General features: G+C 40.8%; 1 non-coding gene across 1 annotated transcript; it reads right to left on the reverse strand.

Annotated features, from left to right (window-relative positions):
- Window positions 1-4,137: 4,137 nt before the first annotated feature.
- LOC122028405 lies at window positions 4,138-4,243 on the reverse strand. Its single transcript, XR_006124793.1, has one exon. It is a non-coding gene; the product is annotated as a small nucleolar RNA R71 (small nucleolar RNA).
- Between the last annotated feature and the right edge of the window lie 2,389 nt (window positions 4,244-6,632).

Consider the following 6,632-nt stretch of genomic DNA (forward strand, 5'->3'; position numbering starts at 1 on the left):
TAATCTCTTTAATCAATAATCCTCAATCAATACAATCATTTCCTCTCGCTGATCAACTTATGATTAGCAATGTGATCATCTCTAATAAATCCAAGGATTAAATCTAATCCAACATAAATCAACTATACTTAATTCATCACAACTACAATAGATTAAGCCTTCCATAATCACATTAGGTTAAATTAAACATGAATCCATCATAACTTACCTAATTCATCAATAATACAAACCAATTTCCCTACTTCTTACCTTAATCCATAGCCCAACAAATCCATAGCAAAGACAACTTGTTGTCGGGACAGAGGTAGCTGTTGGAAATCAAGAAACGCCCTGCAATTCACTGTCTGGATCAAAATGAACCTCAAGAAATTAACATCCAAACAACAACCAAATTTCCAGAACAACCTGAGCACCTTACCTCTTCACTAAACTTCTTCTGTTGGTCCACAACAGGTAGTTGGGGCAATCGCTGAAAAACCAGATACACAACCCGCGCAATGAATCTACAATTAGAGACCAACATTCTCTGTTAGCGTAACCTTCCACCCATCCCAATTGTTGCTCACGGCAGGATAAAAAAATCAGAGCACAAAAATTGAAAACCAAACCCTCAGCCCTCACCTTCAATGCCACTGCCCGATTACTGCTACCCTATGTTGCCTTCTCAAGCTCTTGACTTCTAGCGATCTAGGGCATAGTGTCACCAGGGGCGGCGGCGCACAGGGCAGAAGGAAGGCAGCCATCGCTCCATATCAGTGGCACAAGGAGGAAGAAAGCTTCGGCCGGCGATAGTGCTAGGGCGGCAGCGATGTTGCTCAGCTTAGACAGTGGCGTCGAGATCGCTCCGCACAAGAGCTAGAGAAGAGTCTCGGCCGTGTCGGTTGTGGCGACAACAGCGACGCTAGGGCACAGATCGGTAGTGGGCGAGCGCAGGGAAGAAGGAGTTGGCTGGCTCTTGCTCAAGTGTCGGCGACGGCGGGAAGATGAAGAGAGGATCGCCGGTCATCGCAAGGAAGAGAGTCGGGGAGGAAGAGATGGGCAATCGTAAGAGCGAAGGGAACCGCTCGGGCACGCGGGGAGAAAAAGGAAAACGGTGAAGAATAAAAGAAAAGAGAAAAACAAAAGGAAAATAAAACATTTCCTCGCTTAAAAGGGGTAGCCTAAACAGGCTTTTCCGGGCTCTGTTTTTATCCACGTTAACTCTTCCATACGAGCTCCAAAAAATTCCCGAAAAATTTCCTTATTAATATTCATCTATTTTCGATATTTTACATTCTCCCCCACTTATAAAAATTTGGTCCCCAAATTTCATTATCTACCATCAGCAAGTACTAACAATAAACAGAAAGTATAAATGCTGAACGGTAAACTAAATCACATACCTCAAGTGAAAAGATTGGAATAACAAGCTCGGATCGTATCCTCGAGCTCCCAAGTAGCCTCCTCGTCTGAATGATGCTGCCATCCGACTTTAACCAGCCGGATAGTCTTGTTCCGTAATTGACGCTCTTTCCGGTCTATAATCCATACCGGAATCACCTCATAAGTGACGTCAGGATGAACGGGAACTGAGATATCTGTCAGCACATGTGTCGGGTCAGGTACGTATCTCCTCAGCATAGATACGTGGAATACATCGTGGACGCCTGCCAAAGACGGCGATAGTGCCAACCGGTAAGCTACCGCCCTAATCCTTTCCGAGATCTGGAAAAGTCCAATATATCGCGGAGCTAGCTTACTGATGTGCGTAGATTATATACTGTTTTATGCATGTTTTTACGCACATTTACATACTTTGAGCATGCTTGATCTATGCATTTTTATACTTCCAGCTTTCGTTTTAGCATATTTACTCTTTTGGTTCGGAGATCTGCTTTTTGTGCATTTTCTGTACACAGGAGTCGAAATTGGTGAAGACTATACGTCCTCGGGCAAGCTTGGAAAGAATTGAAGGGAGAGAGCATCAGGCCGTGTACCACACACGACCGTGTAGTTTTAACAGGAAGGGAAGAGGACATGGCCGTGTGAATCTCACACGGCCGTGTCTTGATTTGAAGAAATTAGAGCAGATGCCTTACATGGCCGTGTAGATCTACACGGCCGTGTGAGGTTTCCAGAGGCCAAGCAGGTGGTGGCTGTGTGCACCACACGGCCGTGTAGCATTTCCAGAGAACAGAAGGGTCCTGGCCGTGTGGATCTACACGGCCGTGCTTGGTTGCTTTAAAGAGAAGAGAGCTAGGCCGTGTGAGTCACACGGCCGTGCAGCTTTGGCAGAGAAGGAACTGGACATGGCCGTGTGAATCTCACACGGCCGTGTCATGGGGCCGTGTGGCACCCGATTTCCTGCTCTATTTAAACCCTCCTTCATGAATTGAAAGGGGATCTCTCCCCCCTTTGGGAGAAGGCAAGATTTGGTGGTATCCTCCCATTCTTGGGAGGATTTCTGGGCGATTCGAGGGGAGTTCTTGACTATTTCGACTCCGGAGCGAGGATTGGATCCGAAGACGAGGCTTCTTCGTAGATATGTTTTCTCTTTCCCCCTTTTCTTGGTTTCTTGGATTGGGGATTTAAGAAATGCTTGTAATCTTTATTTCTTCGGGTATTCTTCCTCGATTCATGGAGTAGATCTTGTATTCTAGAATTAAGGGAGTATTTGTATGATGAATTGATGTAATCTCTTATGGATTTGCCATTTTCTTGTTTCAATGACATTGTCGTACTTGTATCAATTAGATCTTGAATGATTAATGGTGATTTGTGTTTAATTCTCATTCTTGATTGATTGTTTGGATTTCTTGTGGACTTTGTAAAGATAAACTCTCACTCGATCATCCGAGGGATCCACGTGACAGGTGCAAGCCCGTGTAAGGACGTTTGAGAGATAATCTTGAAGAGGAAATAGGAATATTCAAGAGAGTAGGATGGATCTTGTGATTAGTTTCTTGTATCTTGATAGATTAATAAGTTGTGGGCTTCTATGTTGATATCCGAGGAAGGCATAGTAATAGGTGCGCTTCTGTGTAAGGACAACGTAGGTTAACGTCTAATTGATCATATTTAGATACATTTCTCAGTCCTTAGCTGGTTATCTATTGCAAGAGAGAATCGACAACTTTCTACAAGTGTTTGGCAATTGAGGGATAAGAATTGGTGAACCATTTACATTCAAGAAATCTTACAAAGAAATCGAATCTCCTAGAATCTCCCCTTATCATAACCCAAAATACTAAACTCTTGTTTGTTGATCTTTAATATTAGATTTGTTTACCTTCACTTTGCATTTGAAACAATTGGATAGTTGTTTAGCTAATTTGCATTGAGACATTTCTAGTGCTTATTCCAGTCCCTGTGGATACGATAATCTTTTATATTACTTGCGACATTTCCGTACACTTGCGGAGCGTAACAAGTTTTTGGCGCCGTTGCCGCGGACTGCGCTATAACATTAGGAATTATCAATTGAGTTAGACTAAACATAACATTTGTTTTCCTTTCATATTGCATAGTTGTAACTAATCATTAGATTTCTGTTTTTACTTGTATAACTTTTACTTCTTGTTAATTCTTTTTGTACAAATTCAATTCTGCATTTTTGATTCTTTTATTTTTCTTTTTCTGTTGAATTGTCATTTTCTATCTTGTTCTTGTGTATGCGAAGATCTAACTTTGCAGGGGAATTCTTTCCTTTTGACCCTGAGATTGACAGAACTTTTCATAAAAGAAGAATTCTGCAAAGGCAAATTGAAGAACAGGAACATTTGAACATGGCGAATAGACCACTCAAGGATTATGCAGCACCTTATGCAAGAGGTTTTCGATCTAGTATTTCAAGACCTTCAGTGGAAGCTAATAACTTTGAGATCAAACCCGTAATTATATCAATGGTGCAGCAGAACCAATTTGGTGGAGGACCTCATAAAGACCCCAATCAACACTTAGAGGTCTTTTATGAAATATGTGGTACCATGAAAATGAATGGAGTTCCTTCAGAAGCAGTTAGATTATTTTTATTTCGGTTTTCTTTAAGAGATAGGAAAAAGCAATGGCTGAATTCTTTGGCCCCTAATAGCATCACCACTTGGGAGCAGTGTGAGCAACAGTTTCTTGATAAATTCTATCCACCAAGCAAAACAGCTCATATGAGGAATTTAATTGCAAGCTTCAAGCAAACTGACACAGAATCTCTTTTTGAAGCATGGGATAGATATAATAGTATGCTCAGATAATGCCCACATCATGGGTTTGAAAGATGGTTAGTGTTGCACACTTTTTATAATGGTATCAACTATCATACCAAAGTGTCCCTTGATTCAGCTGCTGGAGGGGCACTTATGAATAAAAGTTTAGATGAAGCTGAAGAAATTATTGACAGTGTAGCACAAAATCATCATCAATGGGAAAATGAAAGAAGTGGTGGCTATTCTTCTGTAAACCAAACAATTAAAGCATCAGGGAAGTTTGATGTAGATGCAGTCACTCTTTTGTCTGCAAAATTGGACGCTCTTACAAAGAAATTTGAAAATATGGGGACTAGTGCTAATATGGTCAATGCTATTAGTACATCTTGTGAAGTATGTGGGAGTTTAGAGCACTCAAATGACTCATGTCCATTGGGAGCTATCACTGCACAAATCAATCAACTGGAACAATGTGATGCAATCATGAGTTACAATCAAAGGCAGAACAACCCATACTCAAATACTTATAACCCTGGATGGAAGAGCCATCCCAATTTTTCTTACAGAAATAATCAAGATCAAGGACCATCTATGGGTGCAAGACCAAATTTTCAAGCTGGGCAACAAAATTTTCAACATCTATCTTCTCAAGGCTTACCAAAGTCAAATATTGAAAAGATGCTTGAAGAAATTATCTCAAGTCAGAATGAAATGAAGCAAGATTTAGCAAAGCTTATTCAGAGAATGGATAATTCTGATAAGCATCAAAAGATCCGTGATAGTCAAATTGCCCAACTAGCTTCCTCATCATCCAGAGCACCAGGACAACTTCCAGGAAAACCTGATGTGAATCCTATGGAGCATTGCAATAGAATTGAGCTTAGGAGCGGACGGACCTTGGGAGACTCCCAAGTGACCGCTTCAAAAGGGATACAAAAAGAAGAAGAGCTCTCTCCTCTTATACCAAATCAGATTCAAGCTAATGAGGAGAGTACCATTGAGATTGAAGAGACTCTTCCACTGAACCATCAGAGCAAAGCTGTCCCTTTTCCTCAGAGACTTACAATGCTCAAGAAAGATGAAGAATTTGGCAAGTTTTTAGAAAAAGTTAAGGAAATTTGTGTAGAGGTACCTCTTATTGATGCTATTCTTCAAATGCCTAGATTTGCCAAATTCCTGAAGGATCTCATGTCAAACAAGAGAAGAAGAGGAGAGGTTGAGACAATTGCGCTTAGTGAGGAATGTAGTGCTATTTTGGAGAAGAACACTTCCCCAAAACTAAATGACCCAGGGAGCTTTTATATTCCTTGCAACATAGGAAAAGAATTTTTTGAAAAAGCTTTTTGTGATTTGGGGGCAAGTGTTGGCCTCATTTCCTATTCAATTTGTAATAAATTAGGCCTCAAAAACATTAAACTTACTACTATGGCACTTCAACTTGCCGATCATTCCTGCAGGTACCCTTTGGGTATTATAGAAGATGTGCCAGTAGAAGTGAATGAGAATGTTATTCCCACATATTTTGTTGTGTTGGACATGGAAGAGGACCCCAGGATTCCTATCATATTAGGAAGACCTTTCCTTGCTACAACTGGAGCTATAATTGATGTCAAAAATCATAAGCTTTCTTTGATAATTGGTAAGGAAAGGTTGGAATATGATTTATCTAATATCTCTAACCATGTCTCGTCTCTTTTAAATGCTTGTAGCAGGACATGTAACGACCCAATTTTTCCTATTTCGAGTTCCAAATGTCCATAAAAATATTTGGAAATGCTTTTAAAATATTATAGAGATTTAAAAAAAAATTTAGAGTATTTTTATGTAATTTTTGGAGTTCGTTTGGTATTTTTACCAAGAGGAAGAAGTTTAAAAAAAAAAAATAGAAGGAATATGTTGAAGCCAAGTTTTGAACCCACAACCTCGACCCGAGGCGAACCTCAGCGGAAACCAGCCCAACTAGCTGAGCTACACGATTTTTGTTAACCTTATATAGAGCGAAATATATATATGCAGTAGTTGGAACGTTTAAAATAAATTGGAATAAAAGTGCGCGGCGGAGGAATCAAAGCCCAAACCTTTGATTTAGTTAAAATCGGGCCAACCAACTGGGCTGCGCGTGATTTGTAAATTAAGTATGTAGCGAGATGTATTTAAGTTATTATAAAGGGCAAAAATAAAACCTAGGTTATAAAGGGTTAAGTGTTTTTCCCCGAACCCTAAATCCCGTTTCCTCTCCTTTTCTGCGCGGCGTCGCGATTTATGCTCGGGCGAAAGAGGCAGTGGAGCTTCTCTCCGGCGGCCGGCGAAGGCTTCTTCCGGCGAATCTTGCGGATCCGAGCTCTCCTCGTCAAGGAGAACACGCGGAAAGGAAGGGATCGCTGAGGTCTTCACCTTCTCCGAACCCTAGAAGCTTTAGAGTTCTCTTTTCCGGTTGTAAGTCCAAGAACAGCG

Source organism: Zingiber officinale, chromosome 10A (assembly GCF_018446385.1).
Source record: "Zingiber officinale cultivar Zhangliang chromosome 10A, Zo_v1.1, whole genome shotgun sequence".
Taxonomy (NCBI): Eukaryota; Viridiplantae; Streptophyta; class Magnoliopsida; order Zingiberales; family Zingiberaceae; genus Zingiber; species Zingiber officinale.